Source organism: Haliotis rubra, unplaced genomic scaffold (genome assembly GCF_003918875.1).
Source record: "Haliotis rubra isolate DU_JTF1 unplaced genomic scaffold, ASM391887v1 Scf1131, whole genome shotgun sequence".
NCBI lineage: Eukaryota > Metazoa > Mollusca > Gastropoda > Lepetellida > Haliotidae > Haliotis > Haliotis rubra.
The window spans coordinates 236,245-253,420 of NW_025765039.1; positions in this window are offsets into that span (position 1 = coordinate 236,245).

Here is a 17,176-nt window from a genome sequence, read left to right on the forward strand (position 1 = left end):
TCTACTGAGGTTATAATAATTAGTATTAGGTATTGTAGGTAAGAGCTATTGAGTCGAAAGATTATTCTTCATTTTTTAAAATGTTGTCAGTTTAGAAATATATCTATACGTTCTTTAAATGGTTTTTGGTTAGTTTCTTCATATATCATGTTTTGGCTTGTTCCTCGAACTGCACCACATATATTGATCGCAAATTTTTCTAGTACAATGGACTGTTCCTGGGTACAGTTGTCCCCTATGTGGCCGAAATAATCAAAAGTAGGTAAGATGAAAGATTTATAGATAATTTCTAAACTTTTACGCGATAGTCGATATTTCAAACTTCTCAAGCAGTTAATCAATAGACTGCCATGGGGCAATTAAGCAATCTGGGTACAGGTGTAATTGGCTATTCATTTTATTAGCCTGGGCAGGGTCACACTGAACACTGGGCATCACTTTGAGCAACGTGCTTCTTTCAGATACCATGCTTTAAGACTCTATAAAGTGGTATTTGGATAGATATAACTATATTCACTGGATGTAAACAGAATCTAGGATTCATCTGTGAGACTTCAAGATACATGTGTGAGGTTTAAGTTGTTTGACAGCCCGGCCAAGTCGCACCGATCAGTGACTAAACACATTTGATTAAGGCTGTGTTGGGGATGGAGAGGGACAAGGGCTTCACTTTAACGACCCAGTTTTCTTTGTAACATCACAATGTGGCATTTAGGTAGATATAATACTGATCTATGGATTTAAACACATTTCAAGATACATGTGTGAGGTTTAAGTTGCTTTTGACAGCCCGGGTCAAGTCGGGCCGAACAGACTGAACACTTATGATTGAGGCTTATTTTGAGGGTGGGCAGACAAGGGCTTCACTTTAACGGACCAGTTATCTTTACATGTGGCATTTTGTAACATAACAATGTGATATGTAGGTAGATATAATACTAATCTTTGGATTTAAGCCCAATTAAAGATACACCTTTGAAGTGTTAGGTGCTTTGGACGACCCGAGCCAAGCCGGACCGAACGCTTGTGACACAGTGTGTTTGTTGAGAATATATAGGAAAGAGGGCTTCACTTCGAGCAACGTGCTTGCTTGAAATACTACGCTTTGCGACTCTATAAAGAAGTATTTAGGTAGATATAATACCATTTTACCTTTCATGTGTACTAGTCAATTTAAGCATATGCATACGCGCTGGCTATCGGATTTGAGCTGGTGTTGTTTACGTTTTAGAATACAATGAAAACACATTTAGTGTGTGAATCTATGCTTTCTTTAATTCTTTATAACATATTACAAAAGGTTGAGACTTAATATGTTTCTTTTAACATATATAATCATGTCATAATTGCCCATTGACACTCGCAATTGAATGATGCGCCTATAGACATACAAGTACAGAGTAATGACATGCCGGCACTGAGTGATGCACCTATAGACATACCAGTACAGAGTAATGACATGCCAGCACTGAGTGATGCACCTATAGACATACCAGTACAGAGTAATGACATGCCAGCACCTATAGACATACCAGTACAGAGTAATGACATGCCAGCACTGAGTGATGCACCTATATACATACCCACCATTTGTATCAATTTTGGTGTTTCTCAGTCTGCCATGGGCATATTTCTGAAAGTTCATCCCATTGGTGAACTGTATTGGGACGACAATATATGGGTCCTTCCTTTTGGCCATTCTTATAACAGTGTCCCACTTGCTTGGCACATAAATACTAGTCTTCCTTTCCTTTCAATGGTGGAATGAATTGTATCGCACTCCATCTGTTTGTGGCTTGGCTCTAGAAATTTGTGGTCAATTGTATTGATGTGTTCAGTAGTGGTCACACATAGGGAGGCTGCGACATACTGGTTTCTGTTCTGTCCTGAACACAGAAGTACATGCTTGACGGTTGGTGGTAAATTGCAGACGTGATGCAACTTCACATGATCCTCTCTGGGCATCCACTTCCGACCATACAAAGCATGTACCTCCTTTCGTGGCTAAATCGTATACAGTAAAATTGTAACAGTTCAATTTCTTCATGTAGAAACGTTCACTGACAAGTGAGCATGGTGTATACAATACAGCCTCCAGATCAAATGTGGCCACAAAAATGGATTTGTCCATCAGAGCAAGGGCTTTGTCCTTTATCTTTTCTTCATGGGCTCTCATTTTTCTCTCTTGGTGTTGGGTGTACTCCTTTCAAGTTCTTGCTGAACTGACCCACTCTCCTTTTCCCTGTAGTACCTCTGGCACAATTAACACTGATCCTTCTTTGGTACGTGAAAAGAACAGTTAAACTCCTCGGTGAACACCTTCCTGTAAAGTGATGATAACACTGCTTTGGTAGCATCAATGGTGCACTTGCCATTGTACAGGTCGTACATTTTTTTACATTTAATGTCGATCCCAACAGCATTCTGTTCGTATCTCGACGTGTGTAATGAGCATCAACGGTTGGGAACGATTCTATGTGGTCTTGAACCATTTTTAGTGTATCGATGGCAGTCTTATTATGTGGCTCGTGGTGTCCTTTGATGATGTAGATGACATTGCTAAAAATTGTCTTGGCAAATGTGTGTTGTTGATGTAGATGGCAATGGTGTACTGTCGTGGCAAATGTGTGTTGTTGATGTAGATGGCATTGCTGTACTGCCGTGGCAAGTGTGTGTTGTTGATGTAGATGGCATTGCTGTACTGTCGTGGCAAGTGTGTGTTGTTGATGTAGATGGCATTGCTGTACTGTCGTGGCAAGTGTGTGTTGTTGATGTAGATGGCATTGCTGTACTGTCGTGGCAAGTGTGTGTTGTTGATGTAGATGGCATTGCTGTACTGTCGTGGCAAGTGTGTGTTGTTGATGTAGATGGCATTGCTGTACTGTCGTGGCAAATGTGTGTTGTTGATGTAGATGGCATTGCTGTACTGCCGTGGCAAATGTGTGTTGTTGATGTAGATGGCATTGCTGTACTGTCGTGGCAAGTGTGTGTTGTTGATGTAGATGGCATTGCTGTACTGTCGTGGCAAATGTGTGTGTTGTTGATGTAGATGGCATTGCTGTACTGTCGTGGCAAATATGTGTTGTTGATGTAGATGGCATTGCTGTACTGTCGTGGCAAGATGTGTGTTGTTGATGTAGATGGCAATGCTGTACTGTCGTGGCAAATGTGTGTTGTTGATGTAGATGGCATTGCTGTACTGCCGTGGCAAATGTGTGTTGTTGATGTAGATGGCAATGCTGTACTGCCGTGGCAAATGTGTGTTGTTGATGTAGATGGCAATGCTGTACTGCCGTGGCAAATGTGTGTTGTTGATGTAGATGGCATTGCTGGAGTCATATATGAATCATAGTGGTCGGGAAGTCCTGTAATCGATGCATATGCCAAGATAATTCGTTGTTTTATTCTCAATTCCTTGGGTTGTTGGCGTAATGTCTATGAGATGGACAGATGCTTTGCTGCAAAATATTCGAACACGCTGGCCCGACCAGTTTGCCAGTGACAGAGGGAGGAAGTCTGCAACTCTGTTGGAGAAGTAGCCAGCCTCACGCAACTTTTCTACTTCTAGTAAATAATCCTGCCATTTTCTTTAGATTACTGTCCTCCTTGATAGGAAAACGTCAATGTATCCATTCATCCTTTCTTCTAAATGATCGCAAAGTTGTTTTATCATTTGAGTGGCAGTAATACTTCCAGATAGTTGGAGCGCTGACGCAGTAAAGAAGCAGTCACCATCTCGAGGCACCTGTTGTATAGTGTAGCCTGATGAGTCGAGTGTGGTTGTATCTGGATCGCATTCTTCACCTGACGATGATGCTGGGTGGTTGTCAGGGAGCAGTCCTTTTCTGTACTGGTATGTCTATAGGCGCATCAGTCTGTACTGGTATGTCTATAGGCGCATCAGTCTGTACTGGTATGTCTATAGGCGCATCAGTCTGTACTGGTATGTCAATAGGCGCATCAGTCTGTACTGGTATGTCTATAGGCGCAAAAATCTGTTCGGGTATGTCTATAGGCGCATCTATTTGTACTGGTATGTCTATAGGCGCATCAGTCTGTACTGGTATGTCTATAGGCGCATCTGTCTGTACTGGTATGTCTATAGGCGCATCAGTCTGTACTGGTATGTCTATAGGCGCATCAGTCTGTACTGGTATGTCTATAGGCGCATCAGTCTGTACTGGTATGTCTATAGGCGCATCAGTCTGTACTGGTTTGTCTATAGGCGCATCAGTCTGTACTGGTATGTCTATAGGCGCATCAGTCTGTACTGGTATGTCTATAGGCGCATCAGTCTGTACTGGTATGTCTATAGGCGCATCAGTCTGTACAGGTATGTCTATAGGCGCATCAGTCTGTACTGGTATGTCTATAGGCGCATCTGTCTGTACTGGTATGTCTATAGGCGCATCAGTCTGTACTGGTATGTCTATAGGCGCATCAGTCTCTACTGGTTTATCTATAGGGTCATCACTCTGTACTGGCGTGTCAACCTGTTGTGGTAAATACCTGGACGTAGTATCTTTTTTCCTGTGTAAATCAAGAGGCACATAACGCTGTATTGATACAAACTGGGCTTGATTATCCTCAGTGATATGACCCGGTGCTGGTATATCCATTGACTCATCCTCTTCAGCATTTGCGTCCTACAGTATTGGTATATCCGATGGTGTATCAGGTTGTGCTGGGGTATGCAGGAACACCCCACATGGGTTGGGTTTATGTGTAATAGAATTAGAATGGTCTCACGTATCAGTGGCAACTTGTAGATGTGGCAAAGTCAGATTGAGATAATTCATCTTCATCTGCGTTGGACCATAATTCAGTCATCTTGCATACACCTAAAACCAGATTTGATAATAATAACACTCAATAATTAAATCAATTTTGTTTCAATTTTAAATAGTGCTGGTAAATAACTTTTATACTCACAGCAAATCTCGTAAGTGAAATACAAGTATATTACCACACTCATGTGTGCTATATTTAAGAGTTATTTAACAAGTACTTATTTACTATTTACAGATATGACTTACCTGTAATGTTTCAGTGGGATTTCCGTACTGTAAACCTTCCGAATACAAACACATACTTTGGAAAATAGCTCCTTTCCCAATGGTCAAAATAAACTAATCCTGACTAGTGTGAAACAAACCCAGAAAACAGCTGGGACAGGCACGCTTATATATGGCCACGCCAGAATAATAGTTATTAAGACCATCTGACCCCGGAGAGAGGTCCTTATCAGCTAAAGGGTTAGGTCCCGTAAGTGCGACCTTTGGATTGGTGTAAAACAAACTGGTAGGTTTGCAGGGGTGTATCTCTAAGGCCGACTGGTTCTAGACAATGGGCAGTCAATGTTTTAGGATTAATGCTAAAATGTTCACCGAAAATAAGTGGACGCTGTAAAATGTCATTCTTATTTAAACATTCATTGGGACGGTAATTTCTATTGTCTACATACAAGGTAATACACATTCATATAACATAATATATACATAAAACGTTTATAGCACTAAAATAAGCAACTTTAAATAACATAACATACAATAGCACTACAAAGTGACCATTTCCTTATGATTTAAGTTATATAATATATACAAATCATATATGGTGAAAGCAAAATATACAGGCACCACAGATATACCAGAACCAAGAATCACGAGCTCAACAACTTCACACAATAGTAGGCATTGTCCAGGTACTCCATCAATGTCAGGTCGTTATTTGCAAGCCTGAACTTCAGCTTATCTGGTCGTTCCTCCAAATCTCTGTACTTCTTCTTTTTGGAGGGCAGTCTTTGGCCAGCATTGTACTGAAGCATCTTTGCCTCGTTCAGTCCTTGTTCATCTGCCAAGAACTTGGCCATCTCGAAAAGGTTGGGATCTTGTTTTCCCACAACCTTCTTGGGACGGCCATGCCAACCCCCGATGTTGTTGTTTGTGCGGGTACCGTCAGTATTTTTGGTACAGTTGAAAAGATTCACCTTGACTTCGTTGTGTACAGGTCCGTGGTTGTGGTCTCTAGGTATTTGGGAATTTATGTCATTCACTGTTGAGACTGATATGCAGTCTTTCTGAATGCATCTCCATGAGATCCATTCTAAACGTTTCTTTTTGTTCACAATTAACATATAACCATTTACACACAGGTATGTTCCACCACGAGAAGTAGGAAGAAACCTATTGTGCATTTGCCCTTACTGAAGTTGTGGAAATGATGATGAAAACTGTCATTTCAAACATTCTTATAGCTTGCATGTTTATGTAAGAAATTGAATAACTCACTACCAATGAACTGAGTGAACTAAACTCACTTACTAAACTCGCTGGTTCACAAGTCAACCCGCTGGTACAGATGTCATATTTCCTTTCCTGAGTGGACACATTTTACATTTTGTAGAAAACCAGTGTCCTAATTCCTTAAAACAACACCGTTTTCACAACTAAATTTGACAGAATTTTTTACATAAGGTGTTCTGGCACTAACCCATGGTTTACTTAAATAAGTCGTAATGTTGAACATGAAATCAGTGATTAGAGATCAATAGTAGTACAGCTGCATCACAAAAGGTTTTTCCCGATTTGCCAATATAAAATTTTCTAAACACGACGTCGCCATCCTGCAGATGTGACGTCACCAGCGTCGCATATTTTGTATTTTTGTCGTAGATCATTCTTATGTATTTCTGTACGACGTTGTACACGACGTCCTTGTCGACATAGTCTTTTTTATGCGAAGCCACGCGATGGCAATTATAGAACACCATACAAAATCGCGGCACATATGTCTACATACATACTACGCTACATCAGGATAGTTACGTGTCAGGAAGACCCATCTGTTGAAACAGATGCCATGATGTAATGGCGAACTCCTTGTCCCGGAATTTCATGGAAGAACATATCAGTCCATAACAGTGTATATCCTGTGTCAAACATAGAGTGCTTGAAAAAGGTTTCATGCTGATTTTAGTAACATTCCAGCAATATCATGGTTGGGGACACTATCAATTGGCTTCACACATTGTACCCAAAACAAGCTTTAAGAAAGATAGTTCTGGGGGAAACTATGCTTTTAACACCATACGTGGGGATAGAGGAAACTGTATTTCTTCAATAAAGTATGGTAAACTATCAACAGCAGAGTCTATTTCACCTGGGAGTTATTGCTGTGTTTCTCTCATTCTGACATGTTGCCATTGATTTACTTCCAGATGTGATTGGCAGGGTTACATCCATTTGCAAGAGGAGGACCCGGAGGCGAGCGTTCCTGTTGTTTGTAGCCGTGAACGTCGTGGTGCCACTCTACCTGTACCTTGTCGGGTTCCCATCTCCAGTCCCAGGCCTACAGGACCACGGTACACGCCACCTGGGCAGGGTCCTCGGGGATAGACATGACAAGCAAAAGGCCATCGACACTGTCTCCAGTGAAATCCTTCCACTCAAACAACCCGCTTTTGAACAGATACCTGGATTGTTCAACTATTCTCTGTTAAAGGAAGGTGAAGAGAGGCATCCTCTTGTAAATCTGCATCAATATCAGTTCACCTTGAGCTCTGACCTCTGTCAGATAGGTAACGTGTATCTACTAACGATTGTTCACTCGGCCTTGGATCATATCAATTATCGACGTCGAATCCGAGAAACATTTGGAAGCGTTCGTAAAGCGTGGGATAAAACAGTCGTCGTTGTTTTTACCGTCGGCGTTTCAAATAATGAAACACTTCAAACCAGTGTCGTAAGAGAAGCTAACGAATTCAAAGACATGATTCAAGGTAATTTCATTGATGTGTATAGAAATCTGAGTATAAAACACATTATGGGTTATCACTGGATGCTGAACCATTGTCCTGAAGCAGCCTTTGTGTTGAAGATGGATGATGACATGTTTATGAACCCATATATGATTGTCAAGTATCTCACTCAGCTGAAGGAACCTACTAATCAGCTCCTAGGCGCAATAGCTCACAGGTTTGTCCCATGGAGGGATCCTACAGTGAAATGGTACGTTTCAACAGCCCAATATCCGTTTAAAACTTGGCCCGATTTTTGTCAAGGACTTGGCTTTATTGTGTCCAAAGACGTTTTGCTCAAGCTTTACCATGCGTCCTCAGTGACGCGCTTTATCCCTATGGATGATGTATTTGTTACGGGTGTTATAAGATCTAATTTAGGCATTAACGCTACAGATTATGGGGACCTGAGATACAGTTGTACGACAAGAGTGCCTGTGTCGAGATTTCTCAGCGCTGGAGTGATGTACACATTTGATTCGTGTCTAAAGCTTGCGTTCAAGAATGTTACCGCAATGAAAATGTACAGCAACGGTACATACCATTTGTCAATGTCGGACAAAAGTATATTTATTTCATAAGAATATTAACAAAATCAGGGTAATAATTAAACATTTGGGAATAATACTATAGCGAATCTGTCATGTATGTCTATTACTGATAATTCTCACCTGTGATAAGTACCTGTGATAATTCGCTCTCGGCATTAACATGTTTCTCAGAACATAAAGGGACTATGGCCTACAGTGATGCTGAAGGGTTCCTGTTATCGATGACTGACCTATTGAAATATCTACTAGAAGATCATTTTTTTTATTTTATTTTATTTTATTTTTTTATTGGTTCCCAGGATTACAATGTCATATGTAGAATAGTGATGTAGATGTACAGACACATGGATGATGTACAGGTATTATGTCAATATCATGTTAATACACATATCTAAGTCAATAAAAGAGAAATATGACCTCAGGTAAATTGGGTACATTTTAAATTCATCAAAGTACTGGGAAGAGAGGACCCCATTTATGATTGAAATCTTCTATTTTATTATTTCTTTTGCAAATATGGTTTTCCACAAAGAATATTTCTTTCAAAGTTTTTATAAATAGAGCTATGTTTGGAAGCGTATTTTTAATACTGCATATGTAAATGTGTCTTTTTGCTGCAATGATGATGTGATTTAGTAATATATTATGATGTAGAGTACCAAACCAAACCACATGTTTTGATAATAGCAGTGGATGAGGGTATAAATTGTTAAGCCAAATTTGTAGGTTTTTCCAAAAAGTTTGTGTCTCCTGACATTCCCAGTACACATGACAAACACTCTCATTTAAATCATTGCAGAAACAACATAGACTGCTATCAACCTTTTTCATCTTAAGCAATTCTCTTTTTGTATAAATAACTCCTTGTAGAAATCTATATTGAAAATCTAAAAGTTTTGTGTCTTGCAATCCTTTTCTGTATGCTGTAAATATATTTTTCCAGTCAAAGTTTATTTCAGGAAATAGCAGTTGCCATTTATTACACATATTTGGGTGTATATCATTGGAAATAAGTTTATCATAAAAAGTCCTGCAGCCTTTAGATGTTTTTACTAGATATATCTGACATTGGTTAATATTTAAATTCCTGACTGGTATTAAATGACAGTGGTTAAGAGTATTTTTTCAAGAGTCAGGTAATACATGTAGTAAATATTCATAATCTAAAAAAGTGCCTTTGATACCATATAATTCTTTTAAAGATTCCATTGACAATAATCCAGTTTCATCACAGATATCCCTAATATTTATAATCCCTTTATCTGCCCAGTTCTTTATGAAGTTTAATGAATTTTAAAATTATGATTAAACCATAATGGTTTGGATAGAATTTCATTAATGTTATTAGGGTCAATATAATGTTTTTTGTGGAATAGTTGCCATGCTTTTAGCACATCACGCCAAAAAGGATTTTCAATCTTAAAGTAAGTTTCAGAATTTGCTCCAAAATTAAATATGTCTTTAAAAGGTATATTGCATGGATTATTCTTATCACCTCTTTTGAAATACTGTCTTAAAGTAGATAATTTCAAAGCTTCTATAAATGTTTTTGCATCAATCATTCTCAAACCTCCTTCTTCATAGTTGTTTTTAATTACATTCCTTTTATCATTCTTGTCATTCCAAATAAATTTAAAAAACATTTTGTCAAGGGACATAATAAATTCTGCTGGTGGGTTTGGCAAGGAATTGAAAATATGGACCAATTTGGATATTGCTAGAGTTTTTATTACTGTTATTTTACCGATAAGTGTTAAATTTCTTTTTCTCCAAGATGCTAAGAGTCTATTAATTCCCTCCAGTCTCTTTTTTGTGTTGATTACCCATAAGTCTTTAAGATCTGGTGTAAATTTAATACCTAGCACATCAAATTAACCAGTTACCCATTCAATTTTCAGATCATTACATATTTTATCCATAGATTTAGCTTTGGATCCAATCCAGATTGCTTTTGATTTGTCTAAATTAATTTTCAAGCCTGACATTTTGTAAAACTTATTAATTGTGTCAATAGCAGAGTACAAACTCTCTTCAGTTCCATCAAGAAATAGTTCAGTATCATCGGCATATTGATCCAGTTTATATTCATTATCATTGATGACAATACCTTTGATGTTTTTATTATTTCTTATCATGCAACCGAGAATCTCAGCCACAAAAGGAAAAGATATGGGGATAGAGGGTCTCCTGTCTACATCCCTTTCATTTGCAAAGAACTCGGATAGATTACCATGTTGGATAACACAAGATGTTGTCTCATAGGTTAATATATTTATCCATCTTATCATTTCAGGGCCAAATTCAAGTTTATGTAAAACCAGGTTGATAAAATCTTTTGAAACAGTGTCAAACGCTTTTTCAAAGTCAATCAGAATCAGCAAACCAGGAATGTTTTGTTTCTTTGTTTCGAACATTATATCATATAACAATCTTGTATTTTCACTAATAGTCCTACCCGGTATAAAACCAGTTTGGTTAGAGTGAATAAGTTCATCTAAAGTAGTTTTTAATCTATGTGCAATGCAGGAGCTGATAATTTTATAAATAGCATTAAGTAAAGTGATTGGCCTCCAATTTTTAAGTAATGTTCTATCTTTTTGGGGTTTTGGAATACAGGTGATAACACCCCTTTTCATATTCAAAGACATTTCCTTTTTTTGTTGATACTTCTTTAATAAATCTATAGATCCAACTTTTTAATTCTTTCCAATTTTTTTTAAAGAAATCAATAGGAAATCCATCAATCCCTGGGCTTTTATTATTCTTCATCCTGCAAACAGCATTGCTAATTTCATCCAAACTGATTTCTCTTTCAAGATAATCTCTTAGTGTTTTGTTTAAAGTTGGAGTTTTAATATCCTTTAAGCAGTCTTCTTCCTTATATTGTTCCTGAGAAGCATAGAGAATTTTATAAAATAGTTTTACTTCATTCAGTATTGATTTGCTGTCAGTGATTTCGTTCTAATCATTAGTTATTATCTTATTAATTGATTTTTTTGAGAAATTCCTATTTTCTAGATGGCAGAAATATTTTGAAGGTTTTTCTCCTTCTTCATACCAAAGAATTCGATTTCGGATTTGTATTCCTTTCATTTCCTCACTTCCTACTAGAAGATCATATTTATCTGTCAGTGGACGTTACTTGTGACTTTGAAAGGTCAGGATGACTGAGTTACAATGCTGCATGAAATCGTGCACTTCAATCTGATCCTTCGTGTTTGGAATCAGGTTTGGAAAAGTCTATGAGTGGCACTTTAGAAGTTGGAAGTTTGAAAGTACAATATTGACAGGCTTTATGGATAACAACTTCTTATATTTCGTGAGTGTGACGTTTTTTAAAATACAGATTCCTTGGCTATCCAGATTTGGACTAGTTGGATTCTATGCCCACAGTTCACATCACTGTTAAGAACTATATTAGCATGTACAACTGTGCCTTTATGTTTTAATTTTGTGCTCTTAAAATGAAGCATTACATGTATTAAAATGTTCATAGTGTTGAGCATAAACGAATAAATGAGTTGTATGTAATAATCTATACACAGGGTTGAAATTAATTGAAATTGAAAAGACCATGCCTCAACTGTATCAGTAGGAACGGAACGTGACGCAACTGATGCATTAGTTGGCGACGCCATGATATGATTGCAGTTCAGTGAACATTGTAGCAGTATCATGAAGCGTCAGTGATTAAAACTGGCCATGCTGTTCAATATTTATTGCTGTGCTTTTTAACAAGATAACTTATACTGAATAAGTATATGAGGTATTTTGCGCGGAACTGGGGCTGGTCTGTTTAGTTTCCTGTACTCGGATAAAGAAGAGGTTAAGCTAGGCCTTTCCTTTGCTTTTCTTAAGGCAAGCGTGTGCACACATATAATTGTAATATACTATTAAGAAAAGAAAGGCATAAACCAGAAATTTGTTGCGAAAATGCTATATTTTCAAACATGTATAACTCGTCCACAAATGGACTTAAGTACATGATATTTTACATGTCTACATTACCAAGTAGATAACGGACACGTTGAGCGCGATGGTGACGACGTTGCACCGTCCCGACGTCGGGTCTCCTGGCTCTCAGTCCAGTCTCTCTCAACCTGTTCCGTACAGTTTGACCGGATATCCTCCGAAGTCCAGGGCACCCTGGCTGCTGTGCTCTCACCCGTGGCAGTACGATCACGCAAATGTAATACCCGGATGTACCGATCTTGGGCTGCAGTGGTGACTCGAGGTCTGCCTGTACGGGGACAATCATTTGTTATACCTCTTTTGTTGTAACGAGCTGCAAGCCGTGATTTCGTGCTCAGACTAACATTCAGACGCCTGGCAACAAAAGATTGGTAATCTCCAGCGTGCATTCTTTCAATGGCGATGTTCCGTGTCGCAGCGTCAAGACGTGGCGTAGTGATTTGACATTGAAACTCCTTCAAAACGAATGCCGATTTCCGAAAGTAATCTGGAGTTTTATAGCTAGACAGTGCATGCTCTTTGCTGCACAATTTCAACTGGAAGGTGATTTCTGTTGCGTTGTGACGATGCCTTTTTAATCCTTGTAAGAAATCTGATCAAAATCAACGTTTTCATGTAAAGTCGATTTTTACTTGCAAATTAAATCATGTCATCAACACTTTTGTTACATATTTTGACGATTGTACGAACACAATAGGTAATTGATATATTTGTAAAAATACAAAACGCCTATGCGTTTCTTTTTGTGGATAGTATAGTTGTTGATGACTCAGCAACAGTAAAATATATAATGAAATAGAAAGAAAAATGATGATTAAGTCCCCTAGCCAGTTGTTACGTCCTTAAGGTCAGACAGATGGGCATTCCAACCATGCCCTCACACTCTCATTCCCCAAGTGATGGGACTCAGCCACCGAGGCTTCCACCATTCATTTCCCTGATCCGGAGGGTTCGAATCCCGATTGGACTCATCCTAACAAAAGTACTAGAATCTGTACTTTATTGAGGAAATGTAAGCCTAAATATAACGGATGTAACGAGAGTAGGCGTGGTAAAATACTGAACAAAACGATAAGGATAATAACTTAGCTTAGTTATATGTTGAGCATAATATCTTTACACACTGTAGAATATTTTATCGCTTTTTGGAAGGAGTTCATCGAAGTCACTCTAACCATACAGTGACATTCTCGTTCCCTAAGTGATGGGAACTGTCTATGTATTACTACAGATTCGACTGATGCGGCTAACGGGAACAGGTGGACGGGCTCGCACAATGTCATGTCGCCGTGTCCCAGTTGACAGATTGATGCTTACAGCTGTTTCGGATTTCAGCACGGCTCACTGGATCGTATTCACTGAGTCAACAGTTTACATACCACCGTCATATCAAACTATGAATCCAGAACAAAACACTGAAACCCCTTCAGGTATCATATATTTATAGAGTATTCATACTATATGTATTCATATATTCTAGCGTGCAAAGCAAAAGGGGTGAAAATTGTGAATGTGAAACTGTGAATTGCGGGGCATTGGCTTCGTGAGTGAGTGAGTATGGTTTTACTCTGCTTTTAGCAATATCCCAGCAATATCATGGCGGGGGACACCAGAAATGGGCTTCACACATTGTACCCAATGCTTTAACCATAAGGATTCTCCACCGCCACGCGTTGGCTTAGCCTAGCGGCTAAGGCGTTCGATACTCCACATGGGTAAAATGCGTTAGCCCATTTGTTGGTGTCCCCCTAGCTGTGATTTTGCAAGAATATTGCTAGAGGCGGCGTAAAATCATACTCACTCATCCTCGGTTAATCTATATAAGCATATCTGTTAGAAGTTGACGTTTGCAGGCTATTGAAATAAAGGAAACTGAGTATTTAAGTTAGAAGGTTTGACTCTTATGATCCGTTTGACAAACCCTCAGTCTTGGATCATTATACCTACACGTGTATCACGATCTGACGAATATAAAGTAGCCCCGTTGTGATATAGAGAGTGAGTGAGTGAGTTTATTCCTTCTGGGGACAACAGAAACTGGCTTCACAGATTGTAGCCACGTTGGGAATCGAATCCGGGTCTTTGGTGTGACGAGCAAACGCTGTAACCACTAGGCTAAACCCTACCGCCCCGCTGTGATATAAACCGACATAATGTTAAAGTCAAACTCACTCACTCTAAGCATGCACAAGCGAAGGTCAAATTTTGGCAAACAGTTAAGATCTCAAGAACTAGTACAGAAGCACAGTTACTGGACTGTACTATACTAATACATATGGACGATCATCGACATCCCAAATCATTTTATGAAATGTTAAAGCTGCAAGATGATAGTGGCAGCTGTAACTGGGTCACGCATGTGCGTCTACTTCTATTCCGAACTGGCTTTACTTATGTTTGGATTACACAGGAAGATGGGAATATTGAAATGTTTGTAAGTGTTTTCAAACAAAGATGTCAAAATATTGAAATTCAAAATTGGCATTCTAGGATAATATCATCAGATTTTCTAAAAGATTATTGAACAATCAAGTCCGCCCTGGAAACTGAAAAAGACATATTGGAACTCTGTCATAAGATAGTCCTTTTACATATTATATCCAAATTTCGCTGTTTCAGCCGTAAGCTGAAAGTTCAACAACCTTGTTATAATGATAATATTCATGTGTGACAAATGTGATTTTAATGTTACACAAGATGAATAAATTTCATTTTTTACTTGTGTGTCCATTCTATTCTGTACATAGAAAAATGTATATACCTCGTTATTACCATACGTTTCCATCAAGATTAAAATGCAAACTTTGTAACAACAACAACAACAACAACTGTACATCTATTGAAATCTATTGCAGTATTTCTAAAGCGTAACTTGCCTGTATAAAAATGTTCTAATTTTATTGTTTTATCTGTCCATCTGCAAAATGTTGTTTTGAATGTTTGTACTCTTGGCCATGTGGCCTCAAATACTGAAAAATACTTCTTTCAGAGTCACAGTGCCGTTACGGGTTGATAACGTAACTGTTACTTTTCAATGAGAGACAACACACGCTTGGCCCAGATGAGTTGATAAAGTAATGGTTATGTTTAATGAGAGTCAACACAAGATTGGCCCAGATGGGTTGATAACTTAATGGGCACCTTCAATAAACGTAAACACACGTTTGACCCAGATGAGTTGATAACGTAATGGTTACCTTTAATGACAGTCAACACAAGGTTGGCCCAGATGGGTTGATAACGTAACGATTACCTTCAATGAGAGTCAACACACACTTGGCCCAGATGGGTTGATAACGAAACGGGTACCTACAATGGGAGTCAACACATGCTTGGCCCAAATGGCTAGATAACGTAACGATTACCTTCAATGAACGTCAACACACACTTGGCCCAGATGGGTTGATAACGTATTGGTTACCTTTAATGACAGTCAACACACACTTGTCCCAGATGGGTTGATAACGTATTGGTTACCTTTAATGAGAGTCAACATACGCTTGGTCCAGATGGGTTGATAACGTATTGGTAACCTTTAATGAGAGTCAACACACGCTTGGCCCAGATGGGTTGATAATGTATTGGTTACCTTTAATGAGAGTCAACACACGCTTGGCCCAGATGGGTTGATAACGTATTGGTTACCTTTAATGACAGTCAACACACACTTGGCCGAGATGGGTTGATAACGTATTGGTTACCTTTAATGACAGTCAACACACACTTGGCCGAGATGGGTTGATAACGAAACGGGTATCTACAATGGGGGTCAACACAGGCTTGGCCCAAATGGCTAGATAACGTAACGATTACCTTCAATGAACGTTAACACACACTTGGCCGAGATGGGTTGATGACGTAATAGTTACCTTTAATGAACGTCAACACACGCTTGGCCAAGATGTGTTGATAACGTAAAGGGTTATTTTCAATGAGAGTCAACACACACTTGGCCCAGATCGGTTGATAACGAAACGGGTACCTTCAGTGAGAGTCAAAACATGCTTGGTCCAGATGGCTAGATAAAGTAGCGGTTACCTTCAATGAACGTCAACACACGACTGGCCCAGAGAGGGTTGATAACGCAAGAGGTACCTTCGATGAACGTCAACACACGTTTGACCCAGATGGGTTGATAACATAATGGTGGGACTTCAATCTATCCTAGCCTTTACAAACAGAACATATTGATCTATTTGTAATTCACTATGCAACATCATGGTGTTCTGATGATTTTCGATAATGATCTTCTCGTTCATCATAAGTCATATACAAAATAGTTATTGAAAAGTCTAGATCACTTGAACATACTTACATGAAGGTGACTGGGGTAACACAAGTTTGTACCCTAGACTCCAAACATTAAAAAGGAGTCACAATCTAGAATGAATGAATGAATGAATGAATGAATGAATGAATGAATGAATGAATGAATGAATGAATGAATGAATGGATGAAGTTAAGAGTTGTTCTATGCTCTATGTATATTTTATTTATTTTTATGTAGATACACATTTGTCAATACGATACTAGATTGCTTTGACTAATTGTCCCAGTATCCCAGTCGCTGAAGGGCGGATTTCGATGTGCAGAGTTGTGTCCCCTTGCCGTTCCCGATTTGATCTGAATATGTTTAAACTTTCTAGGACCAACCCGCACAACGTTTAAATGAATAAAAAGCGGCGTTAAATCACTCTCAAAGTCAGCTGACACACTGAAGACACGTGACACCATGTCCTTGGGTCTTACAATTCTCCCAACATACAATACTTCCCTGGCAAACTAAACACATAATGCATTGTGGTACATTCTAATATCTGCGTTAAGTGGTAGGATGGTAAAACAAGTCCTTTGAAAA